The following is an 18,255-nucleotide window of genomic DNA, read 5'->3' on the forward strand; positions in this document are numbered from 1 at the left end:
GATCTGTGCAATGTTCAGAACTTTTTTACTGCTCTCTTCCACCATTCTAACAGATGAGTGCTCTCTAAGTATTAAATCAACACTGTGGCAATGCTGTAGACACAGTAAGTGATATCAAACGTCAATTGTTTATATCAACAAATATGGTTTCCATACTTGTACATGGAAAATGATTGCGAGAATTGAAGAACTTCTTTTACAACTTCTACATGTTAATAAACATTTTCTAGAGGTCACCCCTACATGTTAACCACAGATAAATCATCCCGACTAATTATTTCGTGAGTATAAGAAGTAGGATAGAAATTACAAAAGGGTACGGGATTGTAAATTTTCCGGTAAAAAATGAGCAATCGTGCCGTTCGCAGACCACTCAATTTCACTTATTTTGCAATTTCTAGATGTGACCGCCAAATTTTAACTTCAAATTCGTGATTAGGGGGCCTCAATTAGTGAGTATGCGAAATATTACGAAAATTGGAGAGGGGTCCGGTATTGTAAATTGTTACCAATAAAGTGGTATCATCATATCAAATATTAGCATTGTACATTGAAATACTGTCTATTTTTAATTGTTACTTTTAACATGCGGTGAAAGCAATGCTCTACTGCTTTCCATCCCCTAACAATCAGCAGCTTGTAACTATGACCTTTTTCCTCTCCATCCCCTCAATGCACTGCCATTCAGTGCTGACAACCTATAATTACTCTACCAATGTCCAGTAGAATCCTTTGATGGAGTCAGTGGGATTGTTTAGAGGGACGAAAAAAAACTTTACGTTGAATACAGTTCAAAAAAAGTGTTCTTAAACTCCAGTGTAGGTCTTACGAACAGCATAGTAGATTGTCTGCTTGACCACAGAGAATTCTATTTGTTTAAAAAGCTGTTAACTTGCTTTTGGAAGAAGTATGGGTAGGTATAAATGGGACAAAATCTCGCCTACATTAATAGAACATTATGATAACTTTTAAAAATTGGCACAAATAACTTTATGGCTACATATTGAAAATAATTATTTTTGTAGTATTTTAGTGTATGGTGAATTTAGTTTAATGTATTGTGTATTAACACCAACCAACAACGTTGTATTAAGGTAAATGAAGTAGTTTTAAAAAATATTTCAGTGATCCTATCATTGCAGTTCAGATCAAAAACTACATTTTTTCATTGTCCTACTTTTTCTTCCTTGGATACCAGTTTTTGCATATTTTTCCCATACATATATCTACGGAAAGAATTATAAAATAATATTAATTGCACCTTTTCCTTTCGTTGTTTTCTGACTTATGGTTACGAAGGCAACAAGTATATTATTGCCCCAGCCATTGAAAGAAAGCTGCTGTGTGGAGTTTTCTGCTAGTTATCGCCGAGAACGCATCGCATCGAGAATGGCTTTCAAATCTCATGAGCCAAGTAAGCCAGATAAGTCACCGTGATATCATGGAACCGGAAGTAAGTGGGCAGAGGTGGCCACACTTCGATTGAGTTCTAGAACAGATATAGCCATCTTTGGCTGGAGTTTACGAATGTATGTAAAGCTAACTGGTAGGGACATTGAATTTTCGCGATGAGCGAAATCACGAAATGTGGAAAAAAGATGCAATTTTGAACATTCTGCACGTAACTACACCCCCAATGATGAAATATGCATGAGTTTTATTCGCGAAGTAATACAAAATGTGTGCTTTTCCACGAAATGAACGCTTTTTCGCAAAATAACCGTGAAATATCATCAAATTAAGTAGAAAACACGCAAAAACCGGCAAACTCTCGATTTGTAACGAAACGTTTGCCTACAGTTTCCTACCACTTGCAGCTGAAGAACGTTTTATCTTCGATCACATCAGGAATACACCGCAAATTGGGATTTCCCATGCACATAATCTCAGTTCGAAAACTTCGCTCCCTGTCAAGCTGCATTCCTTTCTTCCCCGGAATATGCAATTTAGAAATGAAGTAATTTTGTGTTGATGTTTTCATTTTGGTTGGACAGCTAAGTACTTGTGTATGTGTACAGTATATAAAAATGAAGTAGTTTATCAATTTATAGCTCTTTTGTATGTTGTTTCTTCTCATGATGAAAATGTGTGTGCCAATTTTTTTTTTCCACGGCTGGTATATACCGCTGATCTAACATTTTATTTACCGCTCTCCTCAATTTTTATTTACCATAAATTTGTCTCCCTACTAACTGGATATAAGATTCTTCCATGACTGACTGCAAAGGGCCACAACCAGACTGTCAAAAGACCCCGCCACTCAATAATGTCTGCATTTCATCAAGTTTCCATGCTCACAAAATGTGGTTGTTTACTGAGAAATTGTGGAAAATGTTCTGGGCAAATGGGAGGGAATGGTCACAAGACATTCTATAGTAACAAAGTTTTAGAATTAAGTATCACATATTCCAGTGTGATGCAAAATTAGTTATTCGACTTTGTAATTATAACCTACACATAATACAGATCTAGTGAAAATGTTAACACTGAAACTAAGCAACTGTGAAGGAGGGATAGTGGTGGGATAGAACCTTTATCTTGAGCCACCCAACTCGCGAGCACAACCTGGTATTCAAGCTTTGTTACCAAGGAAACCCTAATGCTCTTCAGCCAAACACCTCCTTAAGATTCATGCAAAAAATAGTGTAGACTGGTGGATGATTAACAAATGAACCAAAATGAATATTTCCTACTATGTCAGTAACTACATTTTAAATTCCCAGTCTTCTCTTAACAATTCGCTTATTACGGTTAGGAGAATGCCTTCACTGATTTACATAATCCAATAAATTTGATACCTGCACTCGGCGGACACTTCATATCGTATTCACATTTTTAATTACTTACAGCTTTTGGCTTTAAAAAGTAAATTTCACGTTTAGTGAACTTTGCAGAAACACCAGTAACACATAGGCTGTAGGGTGATTGGTTAGAAAATACGCATAGTATTGCAAATAGTAAAAAAGGCGGCGGCATCATGAGCCCATGCCTAAATACTCGCATGAGGTGCGGCAACTTTAGTACGAGTAGAAACAATATGAAATTCACTGATTTAAATGTTCAAAGGGGTATAATCTATTTCAGCCAAATATAAACATTTATATAAATAATTAAACACAATATATACCTTACCAAATATATTAAAAAATTGTCGACAATTGACTAGAATGATGCTCTTTTCTCTTGGTTGCTTCCTTTCCCAATGTTGCCAAGTCGTAACAAGCAAACAATTCCTTAGAGAGTTCCAATCGGCATTCAACTTTTGGAATATTCCACCAAATGCTGGAGTCTGATAATCACGATTGACGGCACGGAACCAGTATGAGGATTCAAAGATGATTCCTTTATTAAACATATACTCACACATAACATTGCGTAGTATATGGTAGTAGTCGTTCCCTTAATTGTCAGACGAGTGAAAAAAAAGGGATCCGGAATTTTCAGATCCGGATCCGGATCCGTTTTGCCATCCCACATGCGCTTCTTTGGAAAGTAAGAATGTGTTTATAACATATTGTTACATGCTAATATACATATATATATATATATATATATATAATATACATACATACACACATATATATAGTGTGTGTGCGCGTGCGCGATTTGTAATTAATTAATACACTTACAAGGGAGATCTAAGCATAGATCTAAGTCCCCCCTCTGATTTCCATGAAACTTGGCAGGTGTATAGAGGCCCCCTCTCAAATGTCAAGATGAGGAGAAATTGAAGTGGGGATCTGACCCTGAAACCACGTAAATTTGGCATAGGAAGAAACAGGGGGCTCAGGGCCTCTCTATACACCTGTCAAATTTCATGGGAATCGGAGGGGGACACAGGGGTCAGATAATCCCAAAGTCAATTCGTCCTCATCTTGACATTTGAGGCGGGTTTTGCCCCCTAAAACAGTTTTTTAGCCGAAACAAAATAAAAACACGTATTTCTTCATTTGGACCCCTCTATACACATGCCACGTTTCATGGTAATCGGAGGGGAACACAGGGGTCAGATCCCCACTTCAATTTGTCCTCGACTTGACATTTGAGGAGAGGTTGCCCCCTAGAACAGATTTTTAGCCGAAACAAAAAAAAAACACGTATTTCTTCATTTGGGCCCGTTTATACACACACCTGCCAAGTTTCATGGAAATCGGAGGGGGACACAGGGGTCAGATCCCCACTTCAATTTGTCCTCGACTTGACATTTGAGGGGAGGTTGCCCCCTACAACAGATTTTTAGCCGAAACAAAAAAAACACGTATTTCTTCATTTTGGCCCGTTTATACACACACCTGCCAAGTTTCATGGAAATCGGAGGGGGACACAGGGGTCAGATCCCCACCTGAATTTGTCCTCATCTTGATAATTGAGTAGGTTTTGCCCTGTAAAACAGTTTTTTAGCTGAATAAAAAAAACACGAATTTCTTCCTTTGGGCCCCTCTATACAGCTGCCACGTTTCATGGAAATCGGAGGGGAACACAGGGGTCAGATCCCCACTTCAATTAGTCCTCGACTTGACATTTGAGGGGAGGTTGCCCCCTAGAACAGATTTTTAGCCGAAACAAAAAAACACGTATTTCTTCATTTGGGCCCGTTTATACACACACCTGCCAAGTTTCATGGAAATCGGAGGGGGACACAGGGTTCAGATCCCCACTTCAATTTGTCCTCATCTTGACAATTGAGTGAGTTTTGCCCTGTAAAACCGTTTTTTTAGCGGAAACAAAAAGAAACACGTATTTCTTCCTTTGGGCCCCACTATACACCTGCCAAGTTTCATGGAAATCGGAGGGGGGCACATAGGTCAAATGCCCACTTAAATTTGTCCTCATATTGACATTTGAGGGGGGTTGCCCCTTAAAACAGTTTTTTAGCGGAAACAAAAAAACACGTATTTCTTCATTTGGGCCCGTTTATACACACACCTGCCAAGTATCATGGAAATCGGAGGGGTACACAGGGGTCAGATCATCACTTCAATTTGTCCTCATCTTGACATTTGAAGGGGTTTTGCCCTCTAAAACCGTTTTTTAGCTGAAACAAAAGAAAAACGTATATCTTCCATTGGGCCCCACTATACACCTGCCAAGTTTCATGGAAATCGGAGGGACACAGGGGTCAGATCCTCACTTCAATCTGTCCTTATCTTGACATTTGAGGGGTTTTGCCCTGTAAAACAGTTTTTTAGCTGAAACAAAAAAAAACGTATTTCTTCCTTTCGGCCCCACTATACGCCTGCCAAGTTTCATGGAAATCGGAGGGGGACACTTAGATAACCTCCCTTGTTAGTCTTACACTTTGTAATTATATAACACTGCATATATTATAATGTTCTTTTTTAATTTGTAAAACTGTAACTGTAGAACAATTGTATAATTTTTGTATAACATTTCTATCTTGTTATATGTGTTAAAGGTTTCATCATGGAATGGAATGTCTCAAATTCATGTGTGTTTCCACTTCCAATACATTCGAATGAATACATATTCGTTTCACTGGCATTTACAAAATCACCTCTGACATTTTACGTTAAACAAGTTAGATTATTTTTGTGCATGAGTGTCTTAGCCGATGCGTAGCAAAGTATTTTATTAACAACACTTGAAAAAAATTCTTGTAGGACTAACTAATGAAAAATTTCTTTGTAATCGAAGATCATAATACCTTTTAAGGTGTGGTAATATTAAAATGGGATTGAGATACGAAACTCTCGGATCCGGATCCGGATCTGTTTCACGATCCCTATTCTAGATGACCAATCATGTTTCCTCTCATGAATTATTTTTAATTACGTATATATTTTTATATATACTTTTATATATTTATATATATTTTTATTAAAAGTCCATTAGTTATATTTTATTATAAGCCAGTACACGCCACAATACTAAAAAAAGCAGGATTGGTGTCGTGTCGACAAATACTCCAGCCAAGTCATTCACTCTCTGGTCAAATCGGACGTTAGGTAAATATTGTTGGATTGAAATCGTAGATCCTAGTTGTACCACTTATTCCTTCTCATATAATTTGACAGACGCAAGGTGCTGCTAACAACCAATTTTTAAATAGCTTAACACAAACCACACTGTGCACAAAGGTTTATATTGTTTGCAAACATTACCTTTCATTTCCCAAATAATTCAAACCACTGTAAACCTACCCTACACATTGGCGGCGATTAGGGGAGCGAGGGGGGCAGTTGCCCTCCACTTTTGCCCCCGCACCATGCTAAATCTTATGTGCAAAGGGAAATATACTGTATTTGCCTCCCCCAGTTTTGGCATTTTGCCCTCCGGTTTTGGAACCCAATCGCCGCCACTGACTCTACTACATTGTGCTATGGGCCTGTTCACTGCCAAACTTATCCGGTAGAGGCGCTATCCCTGTTGTGTCTCTAAACAATTTCGTTCGTCATCTGGTTGCCCTAAGCTTTACATTGGAGAGCGATAGGATGGCTATTCAAACGTTACTTTCAACGAAGGTAAGAATTTCTCGTTCAAATCGATAACAAAAATGCGTTTAGCAAACCTTTAACATTAAGTAGCAAGTCATAAATTTCCGAAAATTACATTATCCTGAATCTAAGAATTAATATATTACAGCGCAACGGCAGGTTAGCTCAGAAGGGCTAAATATAGTATGTTTTTGCACAAAGAGCACTAAACTTGACGCAATTTTGGTCGTCCCTAGCTGCCATGGGTCTATAATACAAAAATTTAAGATTTTTATACTACACTTTCTTGTTTCCTCTTGTTGACTTGCGAGTATGTGTAATTTCAACGGAGGAATTAGGAATCTGAGAAACGCACCATGTTACAAAGAAAAAATGTATTAAGTGAGTAAGCGCATGATATTTATTATTATATACTATGCTCTTTACGATAACTTAATATTAACAATGCATATGCTTTCTTTGTATTAAGCAGACATTTTCGTCCTTTTTGTTTTGGATTACAACAATTTTAAAATTATAATTCCTGTAAATATGAAAGCCCTAGAGGTTGCGAGACATGAAACAGTATATAAAATATTTTTTGGAATAGCTATTCTTCTCGATAAATGTGTATGTATAAAATAGAGAACCATATTTACTAGCCATGAGGAAAAGTATGATATCACGTAAAAAAGAGGAGTCAGTTATTAATAACAACTATAAAAATAAAAGTACAGTTGCGCAAATTTTAAGGCTTTTTTTGAGTTCCGATATCTTTTCTGTTGTTGACGATCGTCTTATTAAAGTTCTTAGTTTCACAGTACTGATTAATTAAATCATGTTCCGACATAATTTCTAAGGTTAAGATGAAATTAAACTTGCAATTTAAAGTAATAGCAGCACGTTCAACATCAAATTCCCCATGTATTCAAATGGGATAACAATTTCCCATCAAAGAGTGGTTCGGCGGACAGGGACCCCCAGACATATATTTCTAGATACGTGCCAAGTACACATACCTATTATCTACAAGTATGTATGTATGCACAGATATATGTATGTATAATATGTGTGTGTGGTGTGGTGTGTGGGGGGTGCATTTAATTGTTAACATTGAAATACTTCGATTACAAGTAAAATGGATAATTTTCGAAATTGTGTATTCAAACACAGCCCCCATAATTTTATGTCCTGGAGAGGGCTTAGTTCCACCACTGCTAACACCTTGCCTGACATAATAACAGTTACATCTCTTTAATTAGTTACATCAACATATTCGCGTTAATTTTAAATCACGTAAAATATTTCATTGGGTTTATTTACCGGCGATGAAGTGCCGAATCCCTCGTGTTGGTTCCCAGTCTTTTCGCTTTACTGCCTGAATCCACTGATTTTTCCGCAACAGGTCTGTCAGAAAACGATGCAGATACTTGAGAAAAAATTTCGTTCCCGACCTCATGTTGAAACCAACAGCCATGTCGCCTTTTCTTTAAGACATTACCTATACACCTTTGAAATCCATGTTATTTTTTCAAAACATTCATTCGGTGAATAGCCTCCTTCTCTTTTGAATTTTGCAAATGGAATTTTCCGAAACTAAGTACCTCCCCGATTATTATTAGTTATACTTGGAATAATGAAAATATCAATTGATTCGTTTATTTCAGAAAACCGCTATCGACCACTTCTGGCGAAAACGATACTTGTAAAGTTTCATATAGCCCTTGCCAAGACGTATAGTTTGATGCAGAAATAGATTATGTAACTGCGTATCTAGGTACCTTAGATTCCTTACCTTACCATCGATATATGTTACACAAAGTTATTTCTCCAGTTTTTCTGAGAGAGCTCATCGATTATTTTCATGACTTTGTCAGAGGGTGTTCGTAAACATGGATGTCCGGAAGGGCTCCCCTGGAAAACTACTGTTAACTAAAATTACATATTTTATACACGTATAATTTCATTTCAGTGACAGTAATTTATGTTAATTATAATATGGTGTTCCTGTAACGCCCTTAACTTCAGACTGAAGGCGTGTATTTTGAGGAGGTAACGCTGATATGGGGGAAAATGATCCTTCTGGGGAAAAAATCACCATGCTTGCCACTCCGTGGAAAAAATCCTCCTCACATCCATGTTCGGAAAATTATACTACACTTAAACTATATAAACCTATTAGAAAGAGATTTTTTTAAAAAAATAATGATAGCATTGAGATTAGACAAGTCTCTGTTTCCACTCAAATTTCGAGACGAAGACCGTCGAAACTTTGGTGTCATATTTGAAGAATTTACTTAAAATACATTACTATGTGCCATATTCAGACATACCAAACAGATATCTTGCTGATTTTTTTCAAGTAAGTCGCATATTTTGCTTATCGTAATTGCAAAGGCAATCCATCAGTGACAAGTGTGAGCCTGTGCTGGCTGGTTTCATATTTTCAGGATAAAATTCCGTATTTCGAGGGTTCGTAGCGTTGAAACAAGATGTCAAGCTAATAAAAATAATAATAAAATAATAATAATAAAATTAATTAATTAATTAATTAAGAAAAATTGTTTACCTTAATGGCATCTATACGTTGTGAAAGTTTGTCTGCTGACACAATGTAAGTATTGCTTATACTAAATATTTCGTCTTTCAGGACATAATGGTATGCCTCGCCTTGTAATCAAGAGGCGCCACATTGCGCAAAGCTTCGGATTCATATGCATGATTATTTTACTTCTCAGATATATGTTCATCTATTAATTTTTAATCATGGAGTGTCGATGCGTGTATTAGTGCTTTATAATTGAATTAATGTTAAAATTGGATATAACATTTATTGCTAGTGATCTGTTTAATATCTTGTGCTTGTCAAAGGACTAAAGAAGAACATAAATTGAGAATCGTTGGAAATAAAATCTTACAAAAGATATTAACATTTATTTGTATTAGTATTTTAATATCTTATCTGGTAAAGCCTATCCTGTTAATACTTTTTTAACTTGTTAATATAAATATTTCTTTGCTAATACTCCTAAGTCCTTGAATTTGCAATCTGATTCATATCAGCTGTGGTCGGTAATTAAGTTTTATTATCTAATACAAAACAAACTACAATTTTTAATTTCTGTGGTAATGAGTTTATTGTACAGTGGGATCCATGCGTATTACCGTGCAAATTGTCCATCATCATGTTCGTGCACTTTATGTGACCCAATAAGAGCATCAAGAATTAAAAGAATGCTCAAAATAAACTGTTAACAACTTCTGCACCGGCATACATAAAAATCCATCACTTAAAAACACATTGGGTGTAAGAAAAAAATTAATGAAAATAGTTCTGGACAATTTGCACGGTAATACTCATGGATCCCACTGTACTACATGACGTAGAAGGACGATTGTCATCTTTCAAGATTCCTGAAACCAAACTATGAGAAAGTATGTACGAAGCTGATGAAATTAAAAGCATACAGAAACACCACCTAGGATGGGGGAGCCTTGCGTTTTCCGCTACACCAAGGAGAGATTTATTTACATTTTACTTGGGATTACCGCTAAGCAGTTTTTTTCCATTTCTATTGTACAGTGGGATCCATGAGTATTACCTTGTAAATTGTCCATGACTATTTTCATTAATTTTTCTCTCACATTCTATGTGTTATTAAGCGATGGATTTTTATGTATGCTGGTGCAGAAGTTGTCAACAGCTTTGTTTGAGTTTTCTTTTAATTCTTGAAGCTCTTATTGGGTCAAATATAGTGCACGAGCATGGTGATGGACAATTTGCTCGGTAATACTCACGGATCCCACTGTACTGTACATGAACTTACATTTTTAGTACATTATTATTAAAAGACACTATCAATATTTTTTCTACTAAATAGTTAAGCCACATTTTCTAAAAAAAGATAACAATATACGCGTATATCCAACTGTAAGGTCAAGTTCACAAATCAAAGATTCCAAACACTGAGGAAAAGGAATTTCACAGTTTATAAGAGTTTTATAGAATGTCTCTCTTTCTTGTGTGTATCTATTACACTCATATATGATATGGTGTATATCTTCTTTGATGCCACATGTACAGTTTGAGTTTTGTACAATCCGGATCTTTTGTAAATGACTTTTAGTAGTTGTATGTCCTGACCTAATACGATTTAGTAATACTATCACATTCCTTGTACCTTGAACGTTTGTAAACCAAGGCCTTATTATAATGAAATTAGCTATCCTCTGATAAAAGCTGCCTGCATTTTTAAATTCACATTTGCACCATTCCTTCCAATCTTACTTCAACTTTTTCTTCACACTCGGTAGAAGGTCTGTGTACCAGGTTTTCAGCTCCAGTAGAAGTTGAATTACCCTAGCTTGTTTTGCATACAAATCTGCCATATCATTTCCTATATTTTGACAATGTGCTTTAACCCAGGTTAAATAAATTATATTTCCCCTGCTCCTTAAATTTTGTAAAGTTTTTACACAGTTTATAATATATGGGGAGCATTTAAATAATAAATCGTAATTGAACTGAATTGAATATAATACACTTTTGGAATCCGTTAATATTAATATCTTTTTTCTTGCAATTTATATATATAAATTAGTGCTTGGTAAATTGCCAAAGCTTCAGCTGTAAAAATGGAAAAAATCTTCTGGTAAATGTATCATATATTTGATTCCTTCTTCTGTACATCATAAACAGCACATCCTACATTTTGACTACTTTTTCAACCGTCTGTATATATAAAGTAATAATCTTTCCATCTTTCCATGTAATCATATTTTGTATATTTTTCAGGAAAATAAATATCTCTATATTCACAAACAGGAAAATGTAGAGTATATATGGGCTTACTCCTTACTTTCAATAATTTTTGATGATCCTCATAGTACTCCTTATATAATTGCACCCATCCTATATCTTCGCATTTGTTAATTTTGCCTGTATCATATAATTCAACCAAGTCGAATAGAATGTCGTTAAATGGATGATTAACTTCTGACATTGTTTTTAACAGATATTTAATAGACATTTCTCTTTTCCTATAACTTAAGTTCCATTCGCATGCTTCCATGTATACTGCAACATTGGGAGTACTCTTCATCAGTCCTAGACACTTTCGAAGAACTTTCCTCTGCATTACTTCCAAAGGTCGAAATACACGTTCCGAAACTGTATTAAAGCCTATAATCCCGTATTCTATTGTTAGTTTGTAATAGTTTTTGTAAAAATTCATCATGGTACTAGGATGACTTCCCCATTTTGTTGTAGCCCTAGAACGAAATACATTGTAAATTACTTCTGCCATTTTCACTAACATTCTTACATGAGGTTTCCATGTTAATTTATTATCAAATATAACGCCTAAATATTTTACTGTATTTTCTATGGGAATGTGTAACTTTTTTGTGTATTGATTCACATTTTTCGGAGCTCCTTTTTTACTAAATATAATTAGCTTTGATTTTTCTGACGATATATTCATAGACCTATTCACAAGAAATTTCTTTATCTCTATTATTTTCGCTTCCATGTTAGTGACTCCTTTATCTACTTGCTTGACACTCTCATATATACATAAATCATCTGCATATTGTATAAATCCAAATGGTTCAAGACATATTCTTTGAACATCCATTAAATACATATTAAAAAGTAAAGGGTTTAAAGGGCTTCCCGGTGGAAGTCCCCTTGTTATCCATCTAGGACACCTCAACTTTATTGTAAAAGTAAAAATATAAACAACGATTTTTTAATAGATTCCAAATTATTTTTAGATGCATATAAGGTATTTTCAGATTTTGTAGAATGTTTAATAATTTATTTATATTTACATTATCATATGCCCCTTTAATATCTAAGAAAGCAGCAACAAGACTACTTTTCCGTTTCATTGTATCATAAATTTTTTATGATAACATTGCCAACGAATCTCTACACCCCATGCCTTTTCCTAAATCCAACTTGAAGCCTTGAAAATAAACCCTGTCCCTCTATATGCCAACCAATTCTCTTTAGAATTAATTTTTCAAACATTTTCCCCAGTACTGAAGACAAAGCTATCGGTCTATAAGATTCTCCTTTATGTGGACTTTTGCCAGGTTTCAATATTGGTAAAATCATTTGAGTGTACGCCCGACCCTGTGGCCGAGTGGTTAGCACATCGCGCTGCGACACCAAGGGTCCCGGGTTCGAATCCCGGTAGGGCTTGGTTGTTTGTGAATGTCCATTCATCTATTTCATCATTTCATCACTCATCCCCATCTTCGCAAATTAGCCAAAAGGCACAAAACGCGAAGTAAAATAAACTAAATCAAATCAAATCAAATCATTTGAGTGTACCACGATTGCGGTACATTTCCTTAACTCATTATATAGTTGTAGTTACAAAGATATATTATACCACATTCCGGCAAATTTTGAATCATCGAGTATGATATTCCATCTTTTCCTGGAGTTGTGTCCTTGGCTCTAATTATTATGTCTCTTATTTCATTGATCATGGTATTGGTGTATAATCCTTGTGAATGTCTATCTTTAGGATTGAAACAGAAAATTTCATCAGGAGCATCTGCTGGTTCGTGTTTATTATTACATGTTACCGTCATAATAAATTCATCTTTCCAGGTTTCTTTGAGTGGTATTAATCGAGGGGTATGTGGTTTGCGGATTGATTTAAATTTAGCCCACACGGTACTGATACACTCCTTGTTATTTATGTCTTCACAATACTTTGCCCATGATTGTCTTTTTGCACTGATATAACTTTTCTTGGCCTGCGCTATTGCTTTCTTATAATTAATCCAAGTTTCCTGATTTGGTATTGTTTTATAAACTTTCGTAGCTTCAATTCTCTGTATTTTAAAATTTTGGCAATCTTTATTCCGCCAGTGTACTATTGGATACTTTTTTTACAACTTCCTCTTTTGCCCTTGTACATGATCTGTCCATAACAATACTAACAGAATCTACAAAATAATCATATGTACTCTTATCAATATTATTTAAATCTGTATTTCTAAATAAGATTGTAATTCATTTAGAATATGTATTCCAATCAGCTTCGTTAAGTTTCCATTTTCTGAGCAGAATAGTGAAGGATCTCACTGAATTAGTATCAGTATAAAAGAAACATGAATAATGGTCACTAGTTCTTTGATCACTGTCTGTTTCCCACTGAAATTCACCACATACATCATCTGACATTAACGTTAAATCTATAGCTGTTGGCCGAGTATCTAATCTTTCTATATACGTAGCAGACCCGTCATTAATTATAGTAAAGTCGTACAAATCTATACATTCTACTAACACTTTCCCCAACTTATCTTCATCCTGATCCCATATTGTGTGATGGCAATTGAAATCCCCGGCTATAATAAAATACTTTTCTATGCATTGAAACATTTGCGATAATGTATTTGTCGTTAATTTCTGTGACTCTGCACCTGTATGTATGTATATATATATATATATATATATATATATATATATATATATATATATATATAATATATATATATATATATATATAATACTAACTTTTTGATTCATAAAAGCAATTTTAAATCCTACGACTTCAATTTTGTATGTGTCGTATATAGACAATGTGTAATCAAAATATATAGGTTCAATTGGAATGCTTTCATGAATCATAATTGCAACTCCTTTACTATCATCTTTAATCCTTTCATAAATTATGTGATAATGATTTACATTAAAATAAATTATGTTTGATGGGTTTACAGAGATTTCCGATAAACATAAAAGTTCAGGTCTATATTCATCTATTAATTTCACCAGATTTTACTTTCTTCCTTTCAATGATCTTACATTCCAGTGTACCCCCCACGAATGTTTTCCATTATTTTCTCTTCCACACCCTAAGGTGTCTCTCCAAAAATTTCCAAATCCTCAATAATTTTCTGCACCTGGCCATTTATTTGTGAGCATTCTGTTAGTATTTCTTTCATGCTTAATAAGTCAGAATTTTTAGTTAAAGTCGCCATAAGTTTCACCATTAATTGTAACAAATTATACATGAGATCCTTCTGAGATGTTATGTGAGGGAAGTACACGATTGTTTTCTGTTCTTCGTTGTTGTAGATTCCGATGTTCACCTCCTGCATGCTTCTGTTTGTACTATCCACACCTTCCTCATTCTTCCTTGTCTGAATTACAATTCCTGTAGACTTTCCATTTAATTGTTTTTGATTACTTTGTAATTTCTTTAGAGAACCTTTACTTGATTCTCCTTGAGAATTTCCATCACAATAATGTTTTGTTTGCGAATAGGAATTTAGTCTGAATTTTTTTCCAAATTTATTTTCAAATTTGTAATAGTCTCTATGACCTTCTGGAGGAACTCTTTTCCATGAAACATATTTCAAGTATGTATCTGATTTTCTTTGACCCCAATCACTTATGGCTTCAAATCTGTTTTGTATTGTTATGCTATTTCCTACAACACCAGTCTTTCTTGTGTTAATTTCACTTACTTGACTTTTGTTTATATGGTTTTTTATTTGATCAGCATATGAGTTGCCTTGTAAAAACATAATTGCTTGGAACATTACCTGTTATTACTTTCTCTCTTGCTTCTTGCCGGGATAAATTCTCATATGCCAGAACTCTCATGATTTCTGTTTCCATTTCCCATTTTACACATGACTTATCATTACCAACATGTTCTCCTCCGCAATTTAAACACTTCAGAGTTTCATTACAATTTTCAATGTTCCTCTCTTCCACATCTAGCACACTTAGCTTTATCCTTGCATATGGCTGCTGAATGTGCAAATCTGTAACATTTCTTACATTGCAAGAACATGCTCGTCTGATTGCCTGTTTCCAGCGCCTGGCGTTATTCTTAGCTTCCAATAACATAAGAGCGCGGAAAGATTTCAAGAAAATGCTCATCTGATTCGCTATTACCAGAGTCCCCGTGGCGCGCAGGGAGTGACCAATCTACTCCCCCCAGTGACGCAACACTAGCTGAAAGGGGAGGGTTTGCGCCGGAAATACTATACTCTGTCCCAGCTAACTGTGGAGTAAGGTCGCGCATAGCGTCAGAGAAGCGAGGGAAATCTATTGGCCAGAGCTAAGCAGTAGACGCTGATGAGAAGGCTAGTAACTTCAGTCGCTATCTCCCACTCCACGCAATGCTGTTCCTCTCAAGTGTTCATTGGTGGAGCCATCTTGCGTCACTACTTGCGCAGAGACTTGCTTTCGTTTGCCTGCTCCACAGTTAGCTGGGATGGTGTATAGAACGGCTCTGGAAAATTTACAGACCTGCTGATTTAGGCCTAAATGTGCGAGTGTGAATTTCCATATCTTTTCTGTAGTCCTCGGTGAATTCGAAACGTATTCTTGACGATCTCACGGCTAAGAAATCTCATTACGCCGAAACCTGAGACACGATTGCCGTAGGTTTACGTGCTTGAGGGTCTTCTTGTAATGCGAGACCACCTTTTCCCTCTCGCACCTCCCCCCTCCGGTCAGAAAAGATCTCCGGGCTGCTGGGGAGGGGGCCGACAGAAGTACTTATACTGCGTAAACATGAAACCGGGTGAGATTCGGTGGAACACAAACACTTCAACTTCAGCCGGAAGGGCGCGCTTTGATCGCATTTCCCCGCAAACATCAGGTGACACGAGGACCTCTTTTGTGACAGGCAGTCGCTTTGAGTGGCTAGGCATTCTTGCTCGAGAGCTATGCTGTTTTGTTAATCCAATCCGCTTGCATTTGACTAGCTGATACGAGAGAACCGTGAACAACCTCATGTATCAGCATGCGTGTGTGGGAAGGCAAGGGGTCGCTTTGTGCGTGAGACAAGTAGGTAAATACGTATAACACAGACAGTTCAGACAGAGGTGGAAGGCGAGCATAAATTGTTTTTAATCTCGCGATCTCACGTTACTAAGCTCCTTGTGGAGACGATTATTTATAGGTGTGTTTCACCTACGTCACAAACTGTTGCATTGTGGGATCGGGCAGCCATGATTGTGGCGGGTTCTTGTAAACATTCGGAATTCAAGCGGGGCGGGCGGGGGATTTGAACCTTGTTTACAATGGTATACTTTGGGCAATATTAGGTCGTTTAGGTCTAACAGGCACTCACGTTTATCCTAGAATTTTCCGAGAAAGAACAGAAGGTGCAATTCACGGCACAGAATTTTCAAATTGTTGATTAGAATGCGCCGTCATGGCGAGAATAAATCGTGCCAACATTAATGAACAAAACAAACAGTACAGAGCGGTGGGGCGAACATTTCATATCAGGTAAGTTCATATATCGCATTTCTCTGTAACTTTTAGTGCAAATGGATTGAACTGGTGTTTTTTTATCATACTTGCAAGTAGCGTTTATTTTGTTATTGTTTTATTTGGCAGAAAGGTGTTGATAAGTTTGACGATATAAATGATAATAATATTTAAAGTTAAATTCATCTTGATAATTGCACGCTTGTACTTGATTATTTGTATTTCATTCATTAACACAAACTGTTATTAATTGTTATCCTATGCATGAGAAAAGATGCCGGTAGTATGTTTTGCGTACTGTCAGAAAAAAACACTGCTTGGTCAAATAAAACATATTAATGATATATCAAAGTATCTCAAATTGATTGATTTATTTGGTTTATTTTACTTCGTTTTTCTGCTATATTTGGCTAGTCGTTAAGATCAGTCATGCCAAGGCCGAGATTCGAATCCGGGATCCGTAGCATCGTAGTGCGTTGTGCTGACCACTCCGTCACTGATGCCTGCATATCCCAAATTGTTAAAGCAAGGAGTGAAATTACTGTTTTTGAACAACTCAACACTTCAAATTACTGCGCTTGAACAAACATTAAAAGGAAACATAGAAGATAATGGCCGAGTCTTGGAATTTTCAAGGTCGTCGATTACCACTTTCTCCCACCCCGAGCGGGAAACATACGTTAGTTACTGGATGTAAATATTTCAACCAGAATCCGAACCATTAATAAATACAAAAACAAACTGATTCCATGTAGCTGGTTCAAGTAAATAAACATGGGTGAACTAGAGTTGGCCTTTTCGTTACATTGTTATGCAATGTTACCGTCATTTTACACAGTACTAACAACAAACGTGCACTCGGCGTAGGTGTAACCAACACTGTGTGGTTGGTATTTCCCTGCAGACGACAAACAGCTTTGCCGCAAACATGTCGGCGGTGCGAATCCTGACGTCACATGAAACCCACCTATACTGTGTCCCGGGAATCTCTGGAGCGAGCGAACGAAGTCTCTGCTCAAGTAGCGACTCGAGAGGGCTCCATCAATGAACGCACGAGAGGTAACGGGATCGAGCGGAGGGCGAAAAGGGACTGCAGCTAACAGCGGTTTGCAGGATCGTGTTCTGCTACGCCCCACCCTCTAGCTTTCTCCCCTTCCCTGCCGTTATGCGCAACCTTTCTCTAGAAATTCCCGGGATAGAGTATAGAAATTAATCTGTACCAGGGCCGGTGCTAGGTGAGTGCGGGGCCCGGGACATACCCTGAAGTACAGGTGTCCCATACAATCACAATATTAAAGTACTATTAAAATTAATAAACAATCAATTTATATATTTCGTATTACAGTAAAACCTCGTTAATCCGGACCCCGATAAGCCGGACTTCGCTTAATCCGGACAGGAATAAAAGCAGAATGCTTTCGGAAGAAGCCGCATTGACACTGGAATACCCTCGTACTGCATTGTATGTACAGTATTGCTTTACATTTTACTGTACTGTATAGTGTATTTAGGCCTATGCCCTTTAAATACACCATAATAAACGTGTTGTGTTGCTATAAA

This window comes from Lepisma saccharinum, chromosome 7 (assembly GCF_977018435.1).
Source record: "Lepisma saccharinum chromosome 7, izLepSacc3.1, whole genome shotgun sequence".
In the NCBI taxonomy this organism is placed as follows: Eukaryota; Metazoa; Arthropoda; class Insecta; order Zygentoma; family Lepismatidae; genus Lepisma; species Lepisma saccharinum.